We start from the raw sequence: 13,833 nt of genomic DNA, 5'->3' as shown, positions 1-13,833 counted from the left end.
GGACCGGGTGCCTGTTTCCGGTGGCTGACAGGAGCCGGAGCCCGCCGCTGCCTCCTCCGGCGCGGAGTACCACACACCCCCGCACACACCGCGGGGAGGAGGAGGAGGAGGAGGAAGAGGGCGGAGGGAGCCGAGCAGCCCCCCCGCCGCAGCCCCCGAGCGATATCGCCCTCATCCCCCCATGCAATACGGGCGATATAGCACGGTTCCCCGCCCCGCGCTCCCACGGACAGGCACCTGCAGGTACGTGACCCGCCCGGCCGCGCCGTGTGCGTGGATGCGTGTGCGGGGTGTGCGGGGTGTGCATCCAGCGCTGCCCGCCGCGGGGCCGGGCGGTGCTCCCGAGTCTGGCTCGCTCTCTCTTTGTGCGCGGCCAAGGACTCTGCTGGAAGCTCCGCCGGGCACAGGGACGGCTCCCCCGGCCTTGTCGCGGAGGGCTGTGCAGTGTCAGGGCTCGGCGTGCCCCCCCGGGCTGCACGGGGCGTTCCGATCAAGGACAGGGGGAGGCAGCGGTGCTTGAGGGGGTCGTGGTTTTTCACAACATACGGAGTGCAGTGGAGCCCCTCGCTTCGCGTTGCATCCTCTTGGAAAAAGTGACCCTTACAGCCCTCGCCTCCCTCCCACCAGCAGCTCCCGGCTGAAATAGAGATGGGCAGGCGCAGGGGCTGTGGTTTGGGGCCCCAGGGGTCTGCCGGCTGCACCGAGAACGGGGCCGGGGACTGAGTGCCTGGCGGTGTGGTGTGCTGCCATGTGAGGTTCGAGACCTCTGGCACCTCCCGCAGGGGAGATCCGAGGGGTCCCTGTGGTCCCCAGCCCAAGCAGGCAGTGGGGTGAGCACTGGGAAAGGCAGCTCTAGGCTAACTTGGCTTGCCATCGAGACGAGGCAGGAGCAATAAAGTAAGGCAGAAAACAGAAGCAAGCTTGGAAGGGATGGTTACATGCGAAAGAAAAGAGTGAAAACGATGGAGAGAAATTTTGAGCTTTCTGCAATTAAATTCCAGCTGTCAGACAGAGAGCTGTTCTGCAGCCAGAGTAACTATGACATGTTAAAACTCACCTTCCATCTACAGTGCTAGTGGTTATAAATATCTCCTGAACACAGCTGGCAGTTCAGTAGTACTGGATGTAGATGTAGAGTATGGCTATTTCCATTCAAGTGAGTGAAGATCTGTCATAGGAACAAAACAATACACTCAGTAAAAATGATATCCCTGTATGTGGCTGGCTTTCAACATTTAAATTGGTAATCTGTGAAGTTTGCTTGTGACTGCCTTCTTTGCCATTTCCCCACTTATCGTTTTTAGAAATGCAACCTCTGCCAGTGGTGTTGCAATGCTAAAGCTGTGATGGATGCTGGAGCTTGGCTGTGAACTGGCACAAATGGTACTGTTTTTCGATGATGTTTTTCATTTTTCTGTTGATTTGAAGAGAAGTGGGACTAAGCACTTAGCGTGCTTGATAGCAGCAGCGAGAATTTGCATGAAACAAATGATGACAATCCTTTTGCTCTGTTCTGCATGGCAACTTTTCAACTGAGGAACTAGGCTTGTTTTTCTTAACCTTTTTTTTTTTTATTTTTATTTTTATTTTTTTTTTATTTCTGTAAACAGAGTAAGCCCAAAAGGTCTTTTCAGGTCAGGAATGACCAGGAACTGGTCTCTCATGGCTTCTTGAGCTCTCCTCCATCTAACTCAGAGCACAGACCAACAGGAGTGCGCTCACGTGGTTGTGCAATTAACCTAATAACCTCAGCCAGCACCACACTGGAGTTGCACGCCTGCCTCACAACACCATGTGCATGGTTTCAGACCATTTCTGACGATTGGCTTTACCAGGAGCTGGGAAAATTGCCCTGGTGGTCAAACCTGCCAGTTGTCTCAGGCTGATTATTCAAACATCATTTCAGGCTTGGCTAAACCTGTTTTTGCCCACTTCTAAAGCCACACAAAACTTGGGAATCACAGGGTTCATTTACTCACCTACTGTCCTGTGCTGAGCTCAACCTCACTAAGTCATGACCAGTGCCCATCTTCCCTTTTGTCTGTGGCTTTGAGCAAAAAGCAATTTTTCACCCTTTTGCTCAAGTTTATCAGCTCTTTGAAATCCTTCATAGGTAAGCTAACAAACAAACCTGATAGTTTCAAAACCTTGTACCCAGAGAAGTAATAGATATAAGAATTGGGGAAAAGATATTGGGTGGTTTAAGTATTGGCAGAAAGTGTTGAAGTAATGACAGGTGGTCTTACTTGCAGTGCAAAACTTGTTGTGACAGAGGTACACCATGGAGTTACTATTTTTGCTGTTGCCACTAACTTATCTCAAGAGTGTAGCAGAAGTTTTCTTTGTATTCCATTAAAGTAGCTAGGTGTTCAGAAAGTAACCTAAAACTTGTGGAGAAACCGTAACAGCTCAAGTACTTCTCTAGCCATTGTTATCAAGCTGGGGTTTTTTTGGTAACCAAATATGTATTGATATTGCTTCTGTACTGCTGCACTGGTATTACACCAGGAAGTTTTCTATAATTGAACTTACTGAAAGTTTCAAAAGCACAGTATAATTCTGTTTCATTCACGCCGCGATTATGGATTTATAGTCAGGAGTTCCTAGAGCAGCAGCAATTTGCTGCCTTAGCTGTTGACACCTGGCAGTCACCAGCTGCCCCTGCCTTAAGAGGCCACTGAACCTCACCCTGGTGCCAGTTGGACTCGCTGTCATGTGTCCACCCACTGCAGCTCCATGGAGACTTGGAGTTTCAGCAATGACATCCTACAGTATTTTCAGTCTCCCAGTCTCATGCCTCTCTGCCTTCCTTCCCTGTTAGTCATAAAATGCAGGAGAGGTCTGAAGGTTTTAAGTGTAATCCCAACCTTGGCACTCATTACCACGGTGCCACTGTTTTCCCACATCTGCGCTCTGGGAGTGATAACCCATCCATGCGTGGCTCACAGAGGTTGTGTGAAAATTAACTGCTGTTTGTAAGGCACTTTCGCAGAAACGTGTGTGACAATGGGTCCTCTTGAGGATTGTTATACATCTGGTAATTCAAGTGTAACTGGCTGAACAAAATGCTCTGCTTCCAAAGGTTATTGCTGCACACCTTTTTTGCAAAGTAAAACTGGGTGAGGTGGAGGTTAGTGACTTAAAAGTAAGAGCAAATTTTTATTGGCTTTTCTAGTCCCTTTCTGTGAAAAGTATTTAAAAATTAGTGTTAGTTTGTATCAAATGTTTCCGGGATGGATTTGCATAATAAGTTAAAGGAACTCAAAAGACTGTAGATACCTTAGTACTGTGAATAATGAAGAGTACTAATGGAGCCCAGCTGCTTCATCTTCATTTACTTGACCTTGGTTCTGATTTGTTGATTTATGAACTTTATTTACTAGTTAGGCTGGTGAATTCTCTTGCAAGACAGAAATTACAGGGTGTCAGTCCTCTCTTGTTTCTGCGGTAACAAGTACACCTCACAGATTCCAGAATGACACTCCTGGCTGGCCACTGACCATCTGTGTTTTTCATGAAGTAAATAAAAGTTCTTGGCCATATGACTGTCTGAACTCAAGCATTCAAAATGGAAACAAAATAATAAGAGCCTTCAGCTCTATGGTGAGAATGTAGTTATACATGCACAATTAGGATGCAAACATATAACTTTCAGTATTTGTTTTCTTCTGAGAGTAGTATAGTGAAAAGTACCTTGTTGTGGGTTGGCGAGGTTTAGAAATTTTTTCCCATTATTATGTTAAGCTAGCCGGGATGGCTCTCCTATTAGCCGTTAAGAGCTGGAGACAAAGGACTAGCTGAAGCAATGATGGCCCATTAGGGAAAGGTGGAGTCCTGCTTTTGTTTTCGGCAAGTAAGAGGACACTGGGGGTAGGAGAACTCTACAGCTCGCCGGCCGAACTTGGGGAGAGAGGTTCTTTTTCTCCTGTTGAGATCAGGCTTCTTGGATTTGGACTGCTAAAGCTTCCTGCTTCCTCTGAACAACTGGGAACTGGGACGCCCACGGTGAGCAGTTTCCTTCCTCACCCTTTTCTTCCACCTGGGGCAGAGAGGCCACCTGGCCCCCTCCCCTGCCCCTGCAGCAGCCGCGACTGAGAAGCCGCCTGCCCTGGTCCATCGGAGAGCCATCGGTGACTGAAAAAGGGACTGGGACTGAATTCCGTTCTGTTCTGTCACCGTTTTTTTTTTTTTCTTTCGTATAGCTGATGCTGGTTTTGTTTGTCTTATAAATGTTTCAGTAAAGAACTGTTATTCCCAACCTATACCTTTTTTGTGCCTGCGAGTTCCTGAATTTCCTTTTCCTGGTAATACTGTCCCTTTAAACCGGGACATACCTATCTCAGATCCTGGGTTTAGTTTCATCTTTGTAGAGCCTCTGCTTTGCCTGACTGTGTGCTAAGAAATTACTCTGCATGATCTAGGGGCTATTCTCAATTATAGGTATTTTCCACATTTTCTGCACAATAAGTTTTTTATTTTTATGGTCCTTGTATTGCTGAAGAGTTCTTTCATGCTTCATTCCCTTTTCTTGTTTTTTTGTTTACCAACAGGCAGGATCTGAAACTTTCGTTCACTTGACTGACGTTAGCTCAGAGACATCCCATGAGTTCTGTTGCACACATGCATTTTAAGATTTTAGTCCTATGAAACGTTGCAGGAACAAAAGTTTTACTCTAAGTGCAGAATCTCAGGGTTAGATTCATGGTATTCACTGAGTGAGTACTGTGACTCTTTGCAAGTTTTTATTTCTATTGTTCAAGGCAATTATTTTCTAAAAGCAGTCATTGTACCTTAAATATTTTGCATGTGTGTTTTACAAATAGTACCCAAGATAACTGGAAGAGATAAGGGGAGGGAAGACATTCCTGTTTCATTTTCTCTCCAGCTTTGTTTATTTCATCAATTTAGTTCTTCCTTGTTTTGTGTGGTCTGCCTTTTGTTTTCCTTTGTGATCTTCAGTAAAGTGAGTGTCTTTGATCAGTGTGGACAATCAGGCATTAAAAAAAATCGCTAACATTTTTTGAAAACAGGGATATAACCATATAGCAGTGATCAAACATCCAAATGTGCACAAGACTTTACTTCTCACCTAGTCCAGTGGAAGCTTTCTTCCATCACCAGTGTTATAGTTTGAAAGCTTGATTGTTCAGTCCCTTCGCCTGAGAACAGCTACATCTCCACGAAAGAAATAAGCAAGAAAGGTCTCCAAGATATAATTATTTTCTACAGCAGGTTTTTTTTTTTTCAAAATATGTTTGAAGTTGACAGCGACTAGTTTAAGTAATTTCCAATTTCACTGTCTACCCTCATGGGTTAAGGCTGGAGAAAAGCAAAGCCATCTAGTAGGTTAGAGTTTCAAATGAAATAAAGTGAAATTAAATGAAGCAACTGGAGCCAGACGATGAGGCACGCCGTGAGATGTGTGGATGGTGTGCCTGCGGAGCTGGAAGACCTTTATTGCTGCAGTCAGCCAGATTGGAGACAGAGTGCTGCTAAGGTGACTGCGGTCCTGTTCCGCCCTTACGCAAGACCCACAGTCTCTGTAATCCCTTTGTCACTCCCGATGCTCCTCATTTACATATAAATTGGCTGCCACCCCGCCTGTTTGGGCAACGAGAGGGGGTTGCCGGGAGCAGCCACCGTAAAAAAGGACAACGAGCTACACTGTGTGGGACTTTAGGACATCAGAGACCCCCACGGGCTGCATCCAGTGCCAGTGATCCCTCTCACTCTCTCTTTCCATCTCTTTTGTTTTTCTTTCTCTTCCCCTCTTCCTCCATCCTCTTTCTCATATCATATTGCAAAGTTTACGAATACATTTGCTCACGATGCCCCTTCATGCGAGTGACCATTTGTAAGTTTTCCTTCAAATAAAATTGTTACTTATTAAAGGACCACCAGTGTCGTTTCAGTGCATCTCTAGCCGAAGGCATTTTCGAATCTGAGTCACTTTCCTGCCCCTCTTGTGTTGGGAAGTCCTAAGGGATACCAAATGAGCGGGCAGGGAGAGCAGGAAAACAATCTCTTAGCTGTAAGACAAGATAGGTTTGTGCAGTGCCAAGACAACAGCTGCCCGCAAAGGCCAGAGCTTGCCTGCTACCCTGTCTGAAGTTATCTCTGCCTTCCCTGTTTCCAGTTAATGAAACAGAGTTTCGAGTATGCCTCTGCTGAGTACAGACATTTATTTTGCAGGTGTAAATTTCCATGTGGTCATGGATTGTGGTTTACAAGCTGTAAACTACACTTAATACGTTCTCCAGTAGTGACCCAAAATAGCTGCTGTTATATTTTATAAATATGTAAAGGAGTGTAATATATAAATATTAATAGTATATAAACATAGAATTATACTTATTTATGAAGACATATACATTTATAAGATCAGTAATACATGTAAGTAATAGAATTCTATTTTGAAATTATGTTCTGTATTCTGTATTATTAAACACAATGTAGTCTATTAGCAGGGTATATACACTTTATCATTATGCATTATTATTATTATTACTATTATTACTGTTATTATTATTACTATTACTATTAAACATGTTCTGTTCTGTAGTCACATGAGAGACAAAAGAGAGGTCCTGCACAGAAGGTGTCTGACATACGTATGGGGTGAAGGAGCTGTGGTTCTGCTGGAATCTGTCCTGTCCAGTATTTTCCTTAATGATACTGTGTAATACATAACATACTTTTCTCGGTATTGCACTTGTGCAGAGCGTGAGGCCAGAAAGAGACACAAAGATATGGGAGCACAGAATCAAATTTCAAAATCATCTCAACAGGTTGGAGATCTGGGAGATGACAGGATGTGAGGTGTAGGGTTCTGCTCTGTGCTAGGTGAGAAAAATACAGCTTTTTGGGGCGTTTTTTTTTTTTTTTTTGTAAACAAAAATTGCTGTGCAAAGGGAAGGGAGGAACAATTTTTGGTAGGAGGGAAGGTCAGGGCTAGGCATAAAACCATGCTTCTTAGCCAGTGTAGTATGGGAATAGGTGTGCAGAGGGATGTCAGTGGCATAAAGAGGAAAACTGTGGTGAAATTACTTCTCAATTGGCATATCTTCAGCTTTGTCCCTGCCCACTGGTATCTGATATGCTGGTTCAGAAAAGGGCTGGAACAGTGAGAAACCTCCTCTGTTTTGTTGTGCCACACACTGGCATGGTATGTGCACTTTATCTGGGCTACAGCAGGTACTTCCAGTTGTGCATAGCAAGTTTCTTGGATGAGAGAGCTAATCTTTTCCCAAAATGAGGAAAGGATTAGCTTTTGCTATGAACTTGGTGTTGCAGTGTTAATTTCCTGTTTGTCTCCTCTTCTTAAACCTGAAGTTACAGACTGTAATTTCTAAACTCCTGGTGTCTTTGGTACAGAGAGGAGAGGGTGTATTTATGTTACAAGTGTTTTCTCCCAAAGCTGTAGAGAAAACCCTCGTCACCCTGTGATAGCTTGCAAAAATCTGCTGCAACACACCATAAGGAGCCAGCATATTTTAGCTGGTAACACTCCAAATGTCATAGCTTGAAATTTGCAAAATATTGCAGGATAGAAAAAAAATTAATGAACATTCTCAAAATTTAGAAACTGGCACTTTTTTTTTTTTTTTTTTTGATATGTGAGATTTTGATCCTTGATGTTGAGCCAGCTTTGTACAGAAGATGCCCAACTATTCATGCAGTGGAATGTTTTCTGTGTTCCGTCATGTGGATTGTCCCCTATGGCAGTCCACAGTCATACCAGGTCATGCCACTCTACAATCTAAGGTTAAATATTTTTTATTAAATGCTCAGATTTTGTTGCAAATGAAAGCTTCTTATAGAGTCTTTCTTTTCCCATGTGTAACAAGGAAAGTGAATATTTCCTGTTCAAAATTTAGTTTTCTTTCATATTGTCTTTTTTTAGCTCTGTTAGGGGGAAGAATACTATCTGTTTAATTTTTTTTTTAACCTTCTGATCTTTAACTATAAAAACAAGGGTGTGCTTTTAAAAACTGAGCTCTCATAGTGCCAGTGTTAATTTTTTTAAACCCAGGAGGCAAACATTTATTGTGTAACCAGTAAATTGCAATTGAAACTGTTCTGTAAAGTGGTTGGCATAGTCTCTGCCAGATATGCGTATCCTAGCAATTTTACCAGACTTCATAAGTGCTGATGACTTAATTTCAAACCACTCAAGTTTAACATTTCCATCTCTGATTTCCAAAAGTACTATTACTATAACTATAACTATAGTGGAAATAAGCAAGCTAAAAAGAAGTGTTGTGTTTTGTGTTTATAATGATTTATTATTAACTATCCACTGTCAGGTGGATATTTTCCAAATCTTCTAGATTTCAAGTCGCTTTTCAATGTAGATTCTCTTTAGAAGATTAAAATTATTGCCTTCAAGCCAAGACATGCAAAAAAACCCCATGCAAATAACATGAGTCCAACCTCTTTTAATTAAATCCTGTTTTCTGCACACAGATTCACTTCATAGCAGTGTACAGTTAAGAACCCCATAAAGGACAAATTTTCTCTAAACTCAATATTATGAATTCAACAAGCAATGTAGTATATTCCACCCATTTTATCTGACCTGGTGGTTGGCATCAGCCTAAAAATCAGGCACAGTGCCAAGTGTTTGCTGAACAGGCAGCGTGATTTGATTGAAATATTGGTGATAAAGAATTTTTGGCTGGGCAGGGCTGGGTCAGATATTCTGTTTTCACAAATCTGTCTTGATTTGAAGAACAGAAGTTACTCATTGTGGGGTGAAGAAAGCCAAAAAATTTGTATATGCAATATGTATAAACACACAGAAGGTAGATTTTTTTTCCTTTTGTCTCACCATAAATAGTCTAAGGGCTCATTCCTGTAACATATTAGACATTATGGTACTATACAGCAAAATACAGATGAGTTAACCTCTCAGAAACAAAAGCACTAGTCAATTAATGCTTGCAAATTTTACTAGATAATTACTAGATAATTAAGTTCTAAGCATTTTCTTCCTGTTTGCTTTTTTTCCTCCCCTGAATGGTCTACGCTTCAGTTAGCTTTTTCCTCTGGTTCAATAATCTGTTCTGAAATAATGAGACTGATTTCAGTATAGCAATGTACAGGAGCCTTTCTTGGCAAGGTGTTCATGTGTATGAAAGAAAAAAGGTGTCCTGGCAGAGGAAAAAAAAATTGTGAATTTGGATTTACCATTTGGTTTTGACCACAAGAGAATACATTATACTGAGCATTGCAAATAAGTCATGTTTTGGAACAGCTCCACAATGTACTGGAGCCTTACTGAAATACAGCAGCAGACAATTTATATGAAGGTTGGTTATTCACCCGATCCCTTATTTGCAAGTAACATTCTACACTTAAATTGAGCTCCCTTCAATATGCTGCATCTGCTTTAACATGCTGTGTTTGCTGCATGCATTTGAACAGTCTTATAAAGATGGCCAAAATTTGTTTTGGTTAAACCAGGAGTCAAAGAAAAAGAGCAGCTCAGATCCATATATCAAAGATATGTATGATTAACTATTGCATTTTGTGTTTGCGTACATTAACATTCAGTGCTTTCCTGTTGGATAGGTAACTCTGTAAAGCTAAGAGACCTCTTTCCAGTCCGGCATCTCTAGAACAGTGTCACCTCTGCTGACCTCCTAGATATCCATTAAACAGTTTGGCTGTGTTCGATTAGCTTAGTTTACATGATGTTTAACTGGCGTAGGAGTATTTACATGGGATAATACTGTAAAGATGGGAGAGATAACCTGGAACCAGATCAGCAGGCTTTATGAGAGAAAGAGGTATGAATCCATCATGTATGTGTGTATTTTAAAGTCTCAGGACTGGCCCTGTGGGATCAATGCCTTTTTTTTTGTCTCTGTGGAGTTGCTCTTTCAGTGGAAGACATTGGTTTCCCTTATTGCAGCAGTTCTCCTTGTGGCTCTGCCCTGATGTTGATGCCCTGTCCACAGCTGTGACATCCACATGGGGCATGATGAATATGCCTTTCAACAAGGTGAGAGCAAAGCAAATTGCTCTGTGTTTTACTTCATTACTGTTGGTGCACTACCACTGTCTAGTACAATGAAAAAGCAGAAAGAGTAGATGCAGACATCAGCTGTTTGGTCTCTTTCCTTGTCTACCTCCACCTGTGAATTTCACTACTTGCCTGCATTGTGCTATGCTTGAAGATAAGTTCGCTTGTTCCCTCCAGCATAGCTAGGGTAGATTTATAATATTAGGTTATGTCTGTCCCTTTCATCAAATGCCCTTTATTCCACAACTAATGGCCACTGTGCAGTGATCTTCATTAATGTGCTCCAAGGGAGTTGTCAGTCTTTTTTTTTCTCACTTGAGCTGTGATTTGTACACACTGTGTGCTGTTTGTTTGTTTACTCTTGGGAGACTGTAGCTTTTCAGAAAAAAATCAGAGTGATCAGTATACCGTCATTCTTCAGAAGGGACTTCTCACTGAGACGGAGGAGCATCTGCACGTGGCTCCTGAGATTGCTGTGAGAAGGAAAGAACTGGAGTCTTTGCTTAAATGAAACTCTGTCCTGGCCCCCGCAGATGTCATTATCAGGGTTTCGGGACTGGCTTGGCAAGTCAGTAGGAAGGCTTTCAGGACACACAGTGTTGCCTTGATGGTACCACACAAATATTTTCATATAATTAGGGCAGCCTTTGGCAGCATTAATAGGGGGTGGGGGGCAATGGGTGGGAACATCTTGACTGTGCAGAGGGGCCAGGGCTTTTGTGTGGAGGATCCTAACATTCCTGTGGTGTTTTTGTGGGTTGGCAGAATTATACACTGCAGTTTGTAGGTGCAATGAGTTTCCTGTGGTCTTGCACTTTTTGTCCAGGCTGGTATCCCAGGAAAAGTGTTTCTGGTACTGGCTTAAGCAGAGGTCTGCAGTACTGGCTGGTGTAAAAGCCTCCTCACAGCCAACCAGCAACTGGGAGGGTTGGACCCAAGCCCTTGTCATGATTTCACCACAGCCAGCAGCTGACCCTCACACAGGCATTTGCTCACTCCCCTACCAGTGGGACTGGGGAGAGAATCAGAAGTATAGAAGCTGGAAAACTCATGAGTTGAGATAATGGTGGTTTAATAAGGAATACAAAAGCCATGCACACAAGGAAGGCAAAACAAGGAATTCATTCACTGCTTCCCATGGCATGCAGGTTTTCAGCCATCTCCAGGAAAGCAGGCCCCCATCACGTGCAGTGCTTACTTGGACAGACAAATGCCATGACTCCAAATGTTCCGCCTTTTCTCTTTCTTCCCCCCACCTGTATGTACTGAGCATGATGTCTCATGGTCTGGAAATCCCTTTGGTCAGTTGGGGTCCCAGCTGTATCTCCTCCCAGCCTCTCATGCCACCCCAACTTCCTCACCAATGTAGAAGTGCAAACAGCACAAAAGGCCTTGGCTCTGTGCAAGCCCTGCTCAGCAGTGGGCAGGCTCAGTACAACTGGCACATACACCAACTTTAAGGAAGCAGTGTAATTTACTATAGTTCAACACAGCAAAGAGTTACAAAAGGATAAGCTGAGCAATGCACTCAATCATTAGTACAATATATTGCCTATAGTGATTAAGAAGGATACATCACTGTTTACCCTAATACTTTACCAACATCTGGATCCACCGATGAGCTGGGGAGCCCTGGCCACAGTAAAGGACTGGAGAGCCGCTCTTGGTAACTGGGAAATCCTACACAGCATGTCCACTCATAGCAAGGTTTCCATCTTTGCTGTAAGAGGGGCTGGCTTTTATATTATGGAATAAACAAGCTCACATACCTTCTAGTGTGGAAACATCTGTTTTCATCTTCCTCTTGGATTCTACCCAAAGCCTGGCCAAGGCTCAAGGAAGAACCAAGGGAGTTGGCTTTGACCATTTACCTCCAAATGAGGCCAGATGTCTGATTTCATGGCCTTGTCCGGCTTCTAAAAACAGAAAAATAAATTCATTCTTATCACACTACATATTCCGCTAATGAGGGGATACAAATATCGTAATGCTAATGATCATGCATATTTTGCTAATGAGTGGATACAAATATCGTATAACATTTGGTTGCAAGGTTCATCTAGAGGTCAGCTTTGGCTCAGGGCCTGTTGTTCAGGACTCAGTACTTCGCAATAATAAAACTATCTCTATGTTATGAACCCTGTGTCCAGCACACATCCAGAAGACAGCTCCTTACCAGCCACTGTGAAGAAAATTAACTCCACCTGGCCCAAAACCAGCACAGGCTCCATGACTCATGCCAGAGCCCTCTGTCAGGAAGGTCCTGCTTATACAGTTCCCCTTGCATAATGCTTTTGTAAGAATTAATGCCTTGTCCCCAAGGCATGAGGTATATTATTTAAGTTTTATTGAAAGTCAAGCAAATTAAGTTATATAGGTAATTTTCACTGCTTGATTCACCTTTCGTCTCTACTTAATGACCACTTTGAAAGACTCTCACTGCCATCAGCGGTCTGGCAGTTTTCCCTGTGTGACTGCTGTTCAAGTGTGATCCTTTCTGGTTTCATTTGTGTTAAATGCTGCTCTACTTTTAATTATGCTTTGCTTGTGCAAGATTCTTTCTCAAAAATAATAGAAGTGTATCACTTTCACTGAATGTATAATTATACTGAAAGGAATTAAGAATTCAAGAGGATGTCAAAGTAAAATTTCTGCTAATGTGACACACTATTTGAGAAACAATGCCTTGGTTTTGTTGTGTGGGATGTATTCTTCTTCCTGGTTTCTGTCAGAGGACTGACAAAAGAAAGAGACATTACCATTTTTCACATGATTTGACCCATTAGATTATTTGGTAGAAAGTATTTGAGTAGGCGACAAATTGAATTGCTTTTACATTTCCAAGATGCTTAAGATAGAAAATAGAAAAGACAGCACTAGGTATACATGCTGCATATATAATAATATTACTGCCAAGGAAATTTAATTCAGTCTCCAGTGATGGGTTTGGGCAGATGTTTTGCATTCAGCTTGAGATAAGGTAATGCATGCAGTGCAGTCTTAAGTAAGTAGGAACAGAATGAAACTGATATTCTGCATTAGTTGTGTATTATTTATTGTATCTGATAGAAGTGTAGAGCAGATACCTGATACTCACACCATCTGCCTGGTATCAGAAGAGCAGAGAGGACTTTTCTGTATAGGAGCTGCCGAGAAAAGCTTTTGTTTGGTAAACCACTCCTCTGCTTGTTTTCTTCTGGATAATTTGCTTTCTTTGCTAAGGCTATAGTTCTGGTATTAAAAACCAAGGTTTGCATTTAGTAGTTGACTGCAGTGTGCAATGGTCCCATTATTTTATACCAAGACAGTGAAAAGCAGTGAAAAGCAGTGGTTATGATCAGCTGCTGTATTTCTGTGACACCAGTATTTCTGTTCTCTGAGGGCAGAAAACTGCAGGAAGAGAGTTTTCATAGACTGACAGAATCACAGAATATGTAGATTGGAAGGGATGCGCAAGGATAATTGAATCCAACTCCTGTCCCTGTGCAAGACACACCAAAAATCACACCACATGCCTGAGCATTGTCCAAACACTTCTTGAGCTCTGTCAGGCTGGTGCTATGACCACTTCCCTGGTAAGTGCCCAAACACTCTATGGGTGAAGAACCTTTCTTCTAATATCCAACCTAAACCTTCCCTGACTCAGCTTCATGTTTTTTCCTTGAGTCCTGTCACTGGTCACCACAGAGGAGAAATCAGTACTTGCCCCTCTGCTTCCTCTCATGAGGAAGTTGTAAATGCACTGAGGTGTCCCCTCAGTCTCCTCCTGGCTGAACAGACCAAGCAACCTCAGCCATGCCTCACAC

At 42.7% G+C, this 13,833-nt stretch overlaps 1 protein-coding gene across 1 annotated transcript in view; it reads left to right on the top strand.

The window, feature by feature from the left end:
• The first annotated feature begins 3 nt into the window (after positions 1 to 3).
• KIAA1958 (KIAA1958 ortholog) overlaps positions 4 to 13,833 on the top strand; it is a 58,190-nt gene continuing 44,360 nt past the window's right edge. The window contains exon 1 of the mRNA XM_033085030.2: positions 4 to 243. The gene's annotated coding sequence lies outside the window, so the exon portion shown is untranslated. The remainder of the gene's footprint in view (positions 244 to 13,833) is intronic.

The sequence above is a fragment of the Catharus ustulatus genome, chromosome Z (genome assembly GCF_009819885.2).
Source record: "Catharus ustulatus isolate bCatUst1 chromosome Z, bCatUst1.pri.v2, whole genome shotgun sequence".
In the NCBI taxonomy this organism is placed as follows: Eukaryota; Metazoa; Chordata; class Aves; order Passeriformes; family Turdidae; genus Catharus; species Catharus ustulatus.
The sequence above is the reverse complement of the archived record's forward strand: the minus strand, read 5'-3'. Positions and strand labels throughout refer to the sequence as shown.